Source organism: Wyeomyia smithii, chromosome 1 (genome assembly GCF_029784165.1).
Source record: "Wyeomyia smithii strain HCP4-BCI-WySm-NY-G18 chromosome 1, ASM2978416v1, whole genome shotgun sequence".
Taxonomy (NCBI): domain Eukaryota; kingdom Metazoa; phylum Arthropoda; class Insecta; order Diptera; family Culicidae; genus Wyeomyia; species Wyeomyia smithii.
The window spans coordinates 63,232,236-63,248,204 of record NC_073694.1 but is presented as its reverse complement, the minus strand read 5'-3'; positions in this window follow the sequence as shown (position 1 = coordinate 63,248,204).

The following is a 15,969-nucleotide window of genomic DNA, read 5'->3' as shown; positions in this document are numbered from 1 at the left end:
GAGGGCGCACACGTACATCGATGCTGCTGGGCTGACTGACTGGTTGGCTGGGGTGGGGTGAAAATAGGGCGTGGCCAGTCCGCTATGCTCAAAGCAGTAGCAGCACAGCACTACGGGGTAAGCCATGCTTAAAGCAAAAGCAAGCATAAAGTGAAGGCATTCGAAGAGTTTGGCGCTTGGTTTGCTGCTGCTGGAGAATGCGCTTCGCTCCTTCTCGCTTACTCGCTCACGCTTGTTGTGCACGGTGAGTGCGGTTTTCCAGAGGATAGCATTTGGGTTGGATGGATTGAAATTTGATACAAAAACTTGAAATAAATGACGTGTAAATTGCTGCTCAACGACGACGAGCACGGCGACGATCGCAGCCGAAAACAAAAATAAAACCATATCGACGAACGCCCGCTCCGGTTCCCGGTCCGGCATTGGTAGATAGATTGCTAGGTAGGAAAACAAAAACCTTTTTCCTTTGCTGCTGGGAGGATGGGAAAAATACACCCCACAGTTGGTAGAAATATGCTTTTGTATATAAATGTAAGCTTTTGTGAAAAGTGCTGCGCTGCTGCCGTGCTTCTCGGAATTGAAATTTCCTTCTGCCGTTTGATTGTTGTTACGCTTGAGAGTGAGGTTACGAGATTCGATGGCTCGAGATAATCTATATGGAATGGAAATAGGTCGCAATATGGGTTTTGTCTAGTGTTCGTTGTCGACGAATGCTTTGTTTGCACGAACAACTAGTTTAACGTTTTGTAATACAATAACATAAAATCGAGTGATGCATTAAGCACAACAACATGTTGATAAAATCGAGGATATTTGCTTCATGCATTTTATATTCAATGTTAAAATAATATGATTCAGGACAGAAAGGTTAAATATAGGGTTGATAAATTTTGAAAGTAATAAGTAGAATAATGTGTTGGAATGGGAGCATAGGTTTATCGCTTCGCGTCCGAAAGGTGTGACAGATTTGTACTGGTTATCACGCGATTTAACTTGTATATAAAACAATTGATTGTGTAAAGTCCAAGCAGAATTTTATCGAAAATATATTAAGCCAAAATAAAACCATTTATAATTCGATAACCAGAAAACTTGGCGTTTGAATGAAGAAAAATGGAATTTTGTGGAATATATTTTCCTCAACTGAAACAATTATTAGGATTCTGATGTCAACCTCGACTATGACTTTGATCTCAACCTCGATTTCAACCCCAAGTCTGGTAAGTTGATGAGCATGAGCATGAGCATGAGCATGATTGACCGCCCGCGGTTGCTACTCCGTTATTGCCAGATCAGCTGTAATTACACAGAGAACCAACAGATGAGGCTTGGGACCAAAATGCATCCTCAATGTGTAAAAACTGGTGACCTTAATCTTTGTATTAGGCAATACCAGCGCCGGCCGCATCCGAATGCAGGTCAAAGAAGGAATTTGTATAGGAAAGTGTTGACGTGATACTCGCTTATTGGAAGCCGAGAACACCTCTGCACTTCCATGAGAAATCACTGGGATGTTGGAGAAAGGGCAAGGTACACAGCAGGGTTCGTTTTGGTAAACGATGCGCTGGTTTCGAGTGTCGGGTTCTTTAGAACAAGTATCGCGCGAACAAGTTCATTATATCCGCCACGATATTCATAATGCGATTCGAACTTATTCAGTTTGACAATGTAACACCGCAACAATAAATCGTACGCGAGAATACTAGACCTTTGATCAAATTGGGCAACTTTAAATGATATGGTATCTCCTCGTGAGGTGATCCTCTTTTCCTCTTTACACCGAAATGAAGGGCGCGTTGTTGATCTATCTTTAGATAATTCGACCTCATGAATGTATCTACGCGGAGTCTAGGGGTTCGTTCAACCGGACATTTCTACCTAACAAATCGACCAACGACGTTTCTCGTATACACTTTGTCTGCTCTAAAAAAAACGATACGATCCCGCGAAAAACACACCTGAAAAACAGAATATAACAATGATGCGCGCTTATTACGAAAACGAACCATGAGTATATTTCTTGCCAAACGGTCCGCGATGTAGCCTTTGCTACTCGTAGCCATCAGCTATTTGTCAATCCCGAGTACTTTCGAAGAAACGACTGCACGTCGGCCGACGCGATTCTTTAGAGGGTATACATTGTGTTTTCGTTAATCGCGATATTTATCGACCGGACGAAATCTTCGGTTAAACAGTCACAGTGAGACATGAACAAGTATCTGGGTATAGCCCTCGAAATCACTATATTCTAAAAACGTTCATATAAGTAAAATGCTCCTGAGCCGGAAACGCAGTTTACATCGAAGCACTATGCACGACCGCTCTATTCCCTCCTACCGACGCAGAAACTCGGGGACACGACTTTTCACGCCGATTCTATCTTAGTTGTCGATGCGAACGTTGCCTATTAAAAAAAAAAAAATGGCAAAGTTTCATGCATGCAAAGCCTTAATAATTTAAAAATGCAAATTTCCATATTGACCAATATATGGTCTTAAGTTTGTTAACAAAATGCCGACCTAGTCATGTTTGGAACATTGTATACAAAACATAAACAGCCCAAAAGCTAGAAAAATCGGAAAAGTGAAGCATAAGATTTCATGTATTATCACTGCACCATACTCCCAGCTTCCATAAACCACACCATTGCTCTCGAGGTGAGAACATGTTTGCTAATAAAACCCTACTTGAAGCCTGACCGTGCAAAACCGTGGTAGATGACGGATTCAAAGTATACTATGCGTTATATTGGCTCATTACTAAGTTGAGCTACCCATTACCTTATAATGAGTGTGATATTGTTGGAAAGATAGAAAAACGGCAAAGCTTGGTGCATCTAAAACATTAAGTGCAAACATCAGGTGTAGATGTACATACTAATCAAAAGTCTTGAAATTATTGACAGGACCAAACCAATCATGATTATTTCAGGCTGACTAAATAATCCTCGGAAGTCAAACTCGACTCCATTGAAGTTTCTATTATCGTCAGTGCGTTTAAAGATTCATGGCACACGACACATCAGTAAATACAATTTAATTAATCTATTCTACCATAAATTCTAATAAACAACACTATTACACAAAACCACACGAAAAAAGTCTCCAGAAAAACATCTTAATTGCACTCTGTTTTCTATTTGGACAATCGAAACTGTAACAGTTGAACATTCATAACGGCCACAATCAAAACGGCACGCTACGTCGTTCCTCAAACTGGCAACTACGTGGTATCCAGTGGGTCATCACATGATGTAAACCATATTCGAACGCGGACCAATTAGGAAAAAAAAATTCCAAAAGCGAATCGTGTATGTCGTATCGAGCCCGTTGATAAGTTAACCTACCTCACCTGACGATTCTCATTGCTTTTATTTGTGGTAGAAAAAAGTAAAACATTTCAAGACTCATCGCGCAAACAAAAAAAAAAACCCTACTCGCAGCCGAAAAGCTACCACACCTCGTGCACCCAACAGATCACACATTCACGCTTCCGCCAAAGTCCAAAGCCCGCTAAAAAACACTACACACATAGCCTTACATTCATGAAATGTTTGATACAAAAAAACATATACTCATCTGTTTTAGTTTGGTTATGCCTATGCCAGCGAAACAAACGCCGACTAGCACAGCGCAACGCTATTCTCTCCGCTCTCCAGGAAGTGCCGTTCTCTTCGTTCACACCACCATATGCACTCCATTATCGCACGTTAATAATGAACCGCTTGTTAGCGCGACGCACGAAGTAGGCACTCACACTCACGCAACCTAACTGGCCTAACAATTTTCAATTTGATTTCGTGGATAAATTATAACTCCCACGCATAGAACACTGTGTTTTTCACAAAACCTCCACTTTTCTCACTTAAACAAAGCATCACAGATCACAACTGTACACTTTTTAGCAAGTTACTTATAAATAAATAAGTAACTTAAAAATCAATAACTTTAACGGATTGCTTTCGGGGCACGTATTATCGGTTAGTCGCGTTGCCAGCTCCTCCTCTTCAACCCCAAGTCTGGTAAGTTGATGTCTTGAAAGTAAAATTTGTATGTAATTTTCATTTTGTAAATATTTATAACATTTTTCATGCAAAATATGCCGTTTAGATGCTTTTACACTGTAAGAAACTGTGTTTGCAGGCCAAAACAAAGAAGAATGAGAAATTTATGCTCCATTTTACAGATGATAAATATTCATGATGTAATATTATTCAACGCGCTGAGAAAACTATTGCTCAGCCTTCTAAATAACTTTTGGTAATCCAATGCGGCACACTGTTATTAAAGTTACATCCATTTTTTATAGGGGCCATCCACATACCACGTGGACAGATTTTTGACGATTTTGACCCCATGTGGACAAATGCCCATATAAATTCTTTTGACGTAGGACTACGTCTAACCGCACTATATCGAGATACATTCTGCGGAAACTAAAACCAAGGTGTAACGTTGGAATGAAAGATTTCAAACGGTAATACTGATGTAACCACATGATGGATTACAATAATCAATATGTCGTTGGATTGATAAAATGAGGGACAATTTTGTGATTCCTCAGTTATCATTATCAATTCATTGTTAAACAGTGAAAATTTCATAAAAGTTTGAAGGTCGAGTTTTCACGAACAATGTACCAATCACATGCGAGCACTCTTGGCACAGACTGCATGAGTAGACACCAACTGCCTGCTGTGACAGGGCCGGCGTTTCATGTGGGTAGTATGGGTAGTAGTACCCACTCGGAAAATATCCATGTGGGTACTTACCCACACGGAACTATCGGACAAAACCAAAAAAAGTAATGTTGCGAGCGACAGATTTTTCGATGGATATTGTTGAGCGAGAGGTTATAAATCTACAGATTTATGTTTGTAGTTTATGTTTGTAGTATGTATGTAGTTTCTCAGGGAAAAGGATTTTTTTATCAATTGTTTCTTTTACGATAGAGAATTTTATTTACGATAGAGTTCTAAAGATTAACAATGTTTTCTCGTGAAAGTTTCCCATGCCATATTTGAGCCTCAAAGCGTTTTACAGTTTTTTATCTCTTGTGTGTTCTGATGTAGCTCGAGTCTCCCAACGTAAAAGTTTTCATGTCCCTGATTTTTTTTTATTTTCAAACAAATTTTAATGAAATAACATCAGATCTCGATAATTCATGCATTTATAAAAGGTTTGCTATAAAAAAAAATCAATTCCGGAAACTTCAAGAACTCTTGTACATTTTGAGGATGGTCAAATAAGTGAGACTTTCGCGACTGTAAGTAAATCCTCATCAGAAGTCCGAAGACAAAATTGTTGAGCCCTAACGTTTGCATTAAAAAAATGCTCCAAAAATGCCGGATTTTCATGAGTTTACCTTTACACGCACTGACAAAACTACGCATGCAGCATCAATCATAGTATCTCATGAGTCAACAAAAAAAAAAAAATGACTCGAATTCTAACCGTAATGGTGAAAACAGTGAGGCTACTCCATTGAGAAGTGTGCGCGATCAAAGATACCGCAACGTCGAAAACGGACATCATACGGAAAAGGGACACCGGTTATGCTTGTTCCGGTATCTACAACATCTTGGCACTGTTGGAGTACAATCAGAGCATCGAAAGAAAGACCGGTTCCGTACGGCCGACGACCCTGAGCGACCAGAACCTCCAAAGAATGCTGAAGTGGAAGACCGAGGAAAAAGTGACTACATCGCTGCGTAGGCTCGATCGGGAGGTCGGTGCAACCGGCCAAATAGTGGAAAAGTACCTGGCGAACATGGACTTCAGAAAGCGGCAATGGACGGCCTCAGAGCTGCAGGCAATGACACAGTGTCAGCGGCTGATTAAGATGGTCGAGTCGATTTCTCCGGCAAAACGCGACGTGATGGTAGTGGTGGACGCCGAGACCAATCTCACCCTGGATGGCAACGACTGGCAGCCAGAAGCTCCGTACTGGTCGTGATCGGGGAAGTTTATAGTACGAAGTGCCAGTCCGAAGTTGCGTCGTATATTAAAAAATACCATAGGGGCGAATACGCGGTGCTCTGGCCGGATATGGAGTCGGCCTACTAATCAATGCAAACGTTGGAGGGGTGAAGTGGCTGAAAATCGATGCGGTACCCAGGTCGGCCAACCAACCCAACGTTCCTCAGCTGCGTCCCATTTAGAGTTTCTGAGCAAACCAGAAGCGTAAGACTAATTTCAATAATTTTGACGCGAAAATTGAGGAGGAATTGATAAATAAAACAAAGAAAGAATTCAAAAACATGCCTACACGCACACGCGTTAAAAAGAACTAGTTCATCTTAGTGAGCGGAACCGATCTGATCCGCTCACCATAGTGAACCCATCGCTTGCGCCACTGTAGATATAATAAGTCGTTATACACTGTGTGCGTGAAGAAATCACTCTCTCAGTTACAAAAATAAACTCCCACCGGGCAGTGTGTGCAGTTCATCGTTGGCGTGCTGAGATACGGGAACACAATAAGAGGGGGTGATTCGACTTTGGTTTAGAACTATTTATACCTTCCCCAGTAGTTTAATTGGCCAAAACACCTTGCCGGAGACAACGGAGATTGCGGGTTCGAGTCCCGTCTGGACGAGGGAAAATTTTTTCTAAGCCTAAAAGTCACACCTTCTATTCCCGTTCATTTTCGCATCCTCGCAAACTGCATACATTGCCCGCTTTACTAAACTTAAAATGTAAGTCATATGACAAAAAATGAAATTAGTTCGTAAAGTAAATTTAGCCAACGGAGCTCTTCCGTGATACGCGTTCGGAGTCTAGCCAGCAACTGACGTGTCTCATAGAGGTGGGCAATCCGCTCACGAACTGATCTAAAGAGCTGGTTCTTCAAAGTGAGTGAGTGATCTATCGCTCTTTTTTGAAGAGCGGTAACTCACCCCTTACTTCAAGCAAAAAGATGAAACCGATTTTGTTGATTAGACACCGCAAGCGAGAGCCATATGAATGTTTTACACCCCAAGCGCAAAGCGGCGTGCGACACTGCAATAGAACTCCCAGAAAATAGCTACCGCCGGCTGCCTGCTCTCCTATGCATAACCATCCACCCGCCGCGGGAATAAAAAATAAAATCTACTTGCCACAGTTCACACACAGCACACGGGCTGGCTAACGCCGGGACGCAAACGAAAAGTGGAACGAAAAGAGCGAAAGAACTGGTTCACTGCTCTTTTGAATCTATGCAGACAACCCGCTCCCGAGCTGATCAGAAAATCAGTTCTTTAAAAGATCGAAATCTTCTGATCGCGAGCGGATTGCCTGCGAGCTGAACAAAAGAGTCATCGGAAGAACCAGTTCTTCTGAGAGCGAAAGATTTCGCTCTTTCAAAGAACTGAATCTTTTGATCAGCCTGCGAGCGGATTGCCAGATCAGTGAATCAGTTCTTCCGTTCTTTTCGTTCCACATCCATTCGTGTGCGTACTCGGCGTTAGTCAACCCGTGTACCTGTGTATGGACTGTTGCAAGTTGTTTTTTTTTGCATGCTCTTGCGACTGGCTGGTGGCTGGGTGATGAAAAATGCAAGTCATGCATATCAGGGCAGACGTTTGGTTGCAGCTTGTTTCTGGGAGTTCTATTGTAATTTTGCGCGCGACCTTGCGCTTGGCAAATCGGGTGTAAAGCTTTCACCTGGCTCTCGCTTGCGGTGTCTGATAATTAGCTACACTGATAAAAACCAAAAATTATGTAGGAACGAAAAGAGCGAGTGAGCTGTTAAAAAGAACTAGTTCATCTTAGTGAGCGGGACCGCTCTGATCCGCTCACCATAGTGAACCATTTTTCCCACCTCTAGTGTCTCATCGCTTGCGCCACTGTAGATATAATAAGTCGTTATACACTGTGTGCGTGAAGAAATCACTCTCTCAGTTACAAAAATAAACTCCCACCGGGCAGTGTGTGCAGTTCATCGTTGGCGTGCTGAGATACGGGAACACAATAGTAGGGGGTGATTCGACTTTGGTTTAGAACTATTTATACCTTCCCCAGTAGTTTAATTGGCCAAAACACCTTGCCGGAGACAACGGAGATTGCGGGTTCGAGTCCCGTCTGGACGAGGGAAAAAATTTTCTAAGCCTAAGAGTCACACCTTCTATTCCCGTTCATTTTCGCATCCTCGCAAACTGCATACATTGCCCGCTTTACTAAACTCAAAATGTAAGTCATATGACAAAAAATGAAATTAGTTCGTAAAGTAAATTTAGCCAACGGAGCTCTTCCGTGATACGCGTTCGGAGTCTAGCCAGCAACTGACGTGTCTCGTAGAGGAGGGCAATCCGCTCACGAACTGATCTAAAGAGCTGGTTCTTCAAAGTGAGTGAGTGATCTATCGCTCTTTTTTAAAGAGCGGTAACTCACCCCTTACTTCAAGCAAAAAGCTGAAACCGATTTTGTTGATTAGACACCGCAAGCGAGAGCCATATGAATGTTTTACACCCCAAGCGCAAAGCGGCGTGCGACACTGCAATAGAACTCCCAGAAAATAGCTACCGCCGGCTGCCTGCTCTCCTATGCATAACCATCCACCCGCCGCGGGAATAAAAAATAAAATCTACTTGCCACAGTTCACACACAGCACACGGGCTGGCTAACGCCGGGACGCAAACGAAAAGTGGAACGAAAAGAGCGAAAGAACTGGTTCACTGCTCTTTTGAATCTATGCAGACAACCCGCTCCCGAGCTGATCAGAAAATCAGTTCTTTAAAAGATCGAAATCTTCTGATCGCGAGCGGATTGCCTGCGAGCTGAACAAAAGAGTCATCGGAAGAACCAGTTCTTCTGAGAGCGAAAGATTTCGCTCTTTCAAAGAACTGAATCTTTTGATCAGCCTGCGAGCGGATTGCCAGATCAGTGAATCAGTTCTTTCGTTCTTTTCGTTCCACATCCATTCGTGTGCGTACTCGGCGTTAGTCAACCCGTGTACCTGTGTATGGACTGTTGCAAGTTGTTTTTTTGCATGCTCTTGCGGCTGGCTGGTGGCTGGGTGATGAAAAATGCAAGTCATGCATATCAGGGCAGACGTTTGGTTGCAGCTTGTTTCTGGGAGTTTTATTGTAATTTTGCGCGCGACCTTGCGCTTGGCAAATCGGGTGTAAAGCTTTCACCTGGCTCTCGCTTGCGGTGTCTGATAATTAGCTAAACTGATAAAAACCAAAAATTATGTGGGAACGAAAAGAGCGAGTGAGCTGTTAAAAAGAACTAGTTCATCTTAGTGAGCGGAACCGATCTGATCCGCTCACCATAGTGAACCCATCGCTTGCGCCACTGTAGATATAATAAGTCGTTATACACTGTGTGCGTGAAGAAATCACTCTCTCAGTTACAAAAATAAACTCCCACCGGGCAGTGTGTGCAGTTCATCGTTGGCGTGCTGAGATACGGGAACACAATAAGAGGGGGTGATTCGACTTTGGTTTAGAACTATTTATACCTTCCCCAGTAGTTTAATTGGCCAAAACACCTTGCCGGAGACAACGGAGATTGCGGGTTCGAGTCCCGTCTGGACGAGGGAAAATTTTTTCTAAGCCTAAAAGTCACACCTTCTATTCCCGTTCATTTTCGCATCCTCGCAAACTACATACATTGCCCGCTTTACTAAACTGATCATTATATCACCGGCACATGTTCCGGTCGTATTCCAGGAACAGTTCTACCGGTTCCGGTCGTCCGCTTCGGCAACATGAAGAACCAAAATACCCTTCTTCTTTTGAAAGATGTTGAGGTTAAATTGATTTATATAATCAAGAAAACTAAGAAATATGATTAGACATTATCGCTCGGTTTTGGCACATGTGTGCCAAAATCGAGCCGTGCCAGAAGTAAAACGAGCTCAAATCAAACAGAGCCTCAAAGGGAAATATAAAACTATTGTAGTCCTACGTCAACTATGCGGCCGTGTCTTGGATACCACCCTCCTACTATTTTTTTTGTAAGGACCGTGGACATTACACAACACCCCACCCCCAAGCTGACCACGTGGTATGTGGATGGCCCCATAGCTCTAGGGTTTATGCAATAATTTCCAAACAGAATTACTTATTCTGAGAGAGGATTATAGAAACAGACTTTCAACTTGAGTGCGATACTTTTGTTTAATTAAATCAGCTTTTTATTCACCATTTCGATATCTTTAACACTTTTTCAAGCAAACTGAGAAAATAATTGCTAATACATGTTTTCAATAAACTAGAGAAAAACTCAATAAGAATTAAAAAAATGAATGCCCAAATTAAATATAACAATTTGATTAGATAAAGCTTAGCTTACGATTAAAATTTGCTTGATCGATTCTGTAAACGTCATTGAATCGCGTGTTAGCTTTCAATTGCAGAGACTAACGGCACGTTGTTTGCCTCTTGGTGAATTGTTATAGGAACAATGTTTGGAACGCTGCGTAGCCGAGGGTAAAACGAAAAATGCTTTCTGTAATATTTTTTAGAATTGTGTTTATATTTTAAAACACATTAGCTTATCATTGGAATCAAATCTTTCCAAGGCCTGGTTTGGCATCGTTAAGTAGAATCTCATCATATTTGTTTCTGTCAGCTCCTATTTGAAACAGATTATACTCTACATAGTTTTGTTTTGTGCAAACCATATGCCTTGCTGCCATTATTTTGGCTGTGTTTCATGCGAGAATACAGGAATGGGGAAATAGTGATCATACTCTTCTACTTAATTGAAAATCCCGTAGAAAAAAATATAAGAAAATCTTTTCAGTCCACAAAATTTACATTCTAGACATAAAAATGATAATAAATCTGATTTAAACTACCAAATATATGTAAAACAACAAAGATTGGCATCTCTGCTGGGAACAATAACATACAGTGTTGGATGAACATTTGCAACAAAAATCGTTCAAGCGTAGTTGGTATCGTCTCCGCAAACTACGCTGGTGACCAGGGTTCGAATCCAACCGCGGACATATGTGTCGATGGTTGTAGGGTGGCATGATCCACTTACAACCAACCCAACTGGTTTAGATTCGATTCTAGCCGACACCGGGAGATTTTCTGAGGCGAAAAATCTCTGGGATCACGCCTTCCATCACATGAGGAAGTAAAGCCTTTGGCGCCGGTCCGTCAATTTACGGGTCGTGATTTATGATCCTGGGAGTCGCATCCCCGGGTGATTGGCGCAACAAACAGTGACGGAACTAGGCGACGGAAAATAAGCGGGAATAAAAAAAAAGTTCAATTCATTGATATCCATCGTTTCATCGACACATAAACAAATAATCATTTTGTAGTTTACGGCACAGCAGTCTACTTTTGACCTACACAAATACCAACAAAGCATTGTTGACAAGCGACTTTTTGCGTTGGTCATTTGCAACAAGGTGTTCATTCTTATACTGTTGTTGGTTTCTTCGTAGAAAAGAAAACGAGCGTTGAGCAGTTGAATATTACGATAGAAATAGTTTTCACATAGCTCTTGTGGAAAGAAGGTAAAAATAATTTGATTTTCCTCTATAAATCCCAATGATTGTATATTTTGTATCTCTTGCATTGTCGAGCAGAAAAATGGCTCCCTACAGCTTCGGGATGGAGTTAACAATAAAGATCATCCATGATTATGTGAACGGTGTCACAAAAAAAAAACAAATATGAAATAGACAAGTTGACCGTATGAAGATTATGCATGGGAGGAAGACCTCGTTCTACCATCTCTAAGGGAGGACTTGAGGGAGCTCCGTAGCCGTAAGGTTACAGAGTCCGCTTTGGTAAGCAGGTGGTCGTGGGTTCGAATCTTAGTAGAATCAGGCCATTTGGTTGTCAAAGGACTTGAGCATGGGTTTGTTCTCAGGCTTTCCACTACGTACCCTTCCTTCAATCTGAATTCTACAGTACTCTTGTTGACTCTCCTTCGAACAAAAATCGGTCCCTATTATAATAAAACTGGTGTGAGTTACGTATGAAAGTTCTCTACAAAGAATTGTAATTAGGCGATATTGTTAGGATGGACAGAGGCTTGGTATAGCAGAGCAGTAAGCTTGAAACGGAAAGGTAAAAAACTTACACATAAGCATGGATATGAATGATAAGCGTATTACTTACTTCAATAGTGATACTGCTAATAATATGAAGTGTGGAGTACAGAGAACATCTGGGCAATATCACAATAGATCTAAGCTCTGGTCGCAGTGATGAGTCCACACAGAAAAAAGGGAGTACTCTTTGATCAACAGGTACATTAGAAAGGGTCCTACAAAATCGCCCTTCAAGGTACAAAAAGAATCGCAGCTCTTGGTAATCAGACGATGTGCCGTTGATACCGGATTATTGTCTCGACGTCCTGCGAAAAACCTTAAATTTTATCGAAGAACCAGAAAAAAGACTAGTATTTGCTCATTCTCATATTGGCTGGACTCCGCAGAAATGGTGTACGGTTCTATTTAGTGATGAGTCTGAGTTCAATATGTTTGGGAGCGACGGAAATTCTAGCGTACACTGATGGGTACTAACAAATAACTGTGAAACACGACGGAGGTAATGTGATGAAGTTGAGATATTTCTCTGCTAACGGTCTTGGTCCAATTCATCGGATCAATAAAATCATAGATCGTTTAATGTACAACAACATCATGAGAGTCGTTATGTTACTTTATGTCGAAAGGATAATGCCGATAAAGTGGATGTTTCAGCAAGATAGTACACCGCCAAAGTGGTCAAACAATGAAGTAGTGGTGATGGCCTGGTCTTCGCAATCTCTGGAACTCAATCCGATTGAGAATCTTTGGGAGATCGTAAACCGGAGAATCAATTGCACAGAGGTACGAAATAAAAATCAGTTATTTGAACAAATCCGAAAGGCTCCATCGCCACAAAAAAACGATTATTTCAAATTTCCAATCGAATAACACTCATCGCGCAACAACACCGTCTGGGGCACTGTCATGCAATTTCATACATATTTTGTAGTTACCTATTTGACACATGCAGTAACGCTAGCGCTGATGTCGAAATACACGACGCAATGCAAACACGGCAGCAGATGGTGCTACTGTTACTAATGTAAAGTACTGGAATCATCCGAACGATGATTTTATTAAAGATTTGTTCGAGGTGTTATGTCTGTTAGTCTGTGGTTTTAGTATATTTCACAAAGCAAAATAATATCGAGTATGTCTGAGCATTAATGGTTATGCGCTAATATCTAAAAGTGGTAGTCAAATTATATCTTATATTGAGTAAAAAAGTTTCAGATATCAATTGGTAGGTGTCTGATCTACGAAAACTGTCAGCAACATGTCGATTTTGCCCCAATTCTCCTAAAATACCAAAATAGGTTTATCTCGACGTTAAATTAACTTATTTGAAATCTGTTTAATGTAATGTCAAGAGTGTAAGTGATACTTAAAGATACAAAAACCATTTGTCTTCACATAATGCTCCGCTTTTTGCGGGGAGGGGGTCGCATTTAACTTTATCGAAGACGCGATGATTCCGGCTCATAGCTGAAGCGAGATTTTTATTTTTTGGCCGGTCCTGACCAAGATTGCAACCCCTTCCCCGCAAAAGGATGTTTGACATTTCAGCAATTATTCATTACCAATCTGTTACCTAAACATCAAAGCACTATATATTATCAAACTGCAGCTTCGAAATAACCGCAATGCCTTCAAAACTGTAATAAATTACAACTTTTTACATCACTGTATGTTTTCTCCAGGTGTTGTTTGGAATATTTTTCACAAATACCGGTTGAGTCGAATCGCTTTATAGTGACATCTCAAGGGACCGTCGTAATAGAGAAATGTCGCAATAGAACGATGAATTTTTTATGTATGTTTATCTGAAGGGACCATTGAAAATGCCGCTATAGATAGATTTGTCATTATAAAAAAGTCGTTATAGGTAGATTCAACTTTGCTTACTAGTCAGCTAACCACTCGAACTCTGTATACTTTTGTTTTACACTTTTTAAACTTGTAATCGTAAGTACCATTCGCTAAAAATCAGTCGAAACGGGCTAAAATCTGCCTCAAAATGGTGACGCGCTGGGAATTCACGGTTTTAGCTTTTTTTTATTTCAATTCAACAGCATGTGTCAAGCTGTGTGGCAGTGTTGTCAGCACTGTCAGTAGCATTGAGATTGAATGTTGCATGTGATGACTAGAACTTTTTCCGTTGTTTAAACTTAACGCTTTATAGTTCCAAATATTTCAACTAATTCAGAAGAATGAACTTAACAAATGTGAGTTTGACTTCCATTGCCTCTTTCAAAGCAGTCTGTTGAAGTATCTTGACAGTGTTCAACTGAAAATTGAACCAACTCTAGAAAAATCTATATGTTCTACTAAATTTGTTTAGGTTTGTTCAGTTTAAAAATGTTTCTTCATTAACTCTTTACGAGTTGTTTGTCGAGACTAAACCCTGAAAAGATAATCAGATTTTGACGTGCGTAAATAGATAATCATGAGTCAAATTGACTCCGACTCCTGATAAAAAAAATGCAAGTTTTTCTTCATAAATTATCGATAAATGGTTAACACATTGATAAATAGCAAAAACCTGAAATAAGGTTTCAATATATTTGTTTATTGTTTTGGAAAAAACGAAAAAGACCGATTCACACTTAGAAAAAAAAGTAATCTTGCTGAAAGCGAGGAGTCAAATTGACGCAGATTATTTTTCCAGTTTAAACGAAAAAAATCACAGGATGGTTGTGTGCGAAGCCACGACCGCAAGGTTGAAGTAGAATACTTTTTCACAGCTCTACTTACGGCTGTACATTAACCTACGGCCGGGCGAATCGATTCACGCCGCTTTTCGCGTTTAGCCTGGCAGAGGCCTAATGCGCACGGCCAACACAATAGAAAGGTGTTTTCACATTGAAAATTAGACACGGCTTTACTGGAGTAAGTGTTGGCAAATGCATCTACCGCTTATACCGCCGCTATTGTACGAAAGCGTGTCGTTTCATGTAGGGAATAATATCAACAACGAAAAATGACGCGCGTCTAAGCACACCCGAACTATTTCGCCGTGCCGCTTCCATTTCCTTCCTGATAACATCCGCCTCATGGAAGTACCGGCTGCACCTACCGCTGAGGCTGTTACCATACTGCTACTGGTACCCAAAACTATTAACTCTTCAAATTAAGTGTTTTATTTGTCCTCAAAAGAACAATTTCATATTGAATATAATGCAATCGCATCTCTGTAATATTACCGACAGTAATATTCTTCTGAACAAAATGATCCAACTTTTCCATTAGAGGAAGTGCCGGCTGATGTACGGCAAAAATCTCGCCCGATCGCTCGCGTTGGCGTTCGTTCTCAGGTAGAGGCCTGAGACGTGGTGACCAACCACAGGGCAAGTGATTTGTTTAATTTGAAGGCAGCCACAGGTGCAACCCGGACGGTCCATCCAGCTTACCTTCCGACTAATGAATGTAGCTAGTTTTCCCAGAAACACTCTTTCATAGCCGAAGGGTGCTACGAAATAGGCCACGCCTTTCAGTTCAGTTGTTCCATTCCCTAATGTTCTTCAGACAAATTATTCCACAATTCACATATGATTTTTGTATCCAGCGAATAAACACCGATGGTGCTCTCACACACGCAACGATTTTAACCCGTTTCTGCGTTCTAACAGGGCAGTTCATTGTTCAAAGTCGGTTATGCTGATCGCAGCCTTTGCGCTGCCCCTACCGTGGGGGGTTTACTAAATAAAGTAAAAATTAGACAACTACAACAGAATTTGATTGCATCCCGCACAGAATGTCCGCTTGTGTTGATTGTTTGCCAGAAAATTATTAAACTTCAATTATTTGTTTATTTGCCTTGAGAAAGGCATTTTGCGGTTCAAAATCGGTTGCTGATCGCAACTTTTGAGCTGCCTCAACAGTGGGGGAATTAAGATACACGGACAACATGGACTGTGGAAGCTATTTCACATTCAGTAAATTAGACGGGTGCGACAGATTTAAATTGCTAGGATCCAACAC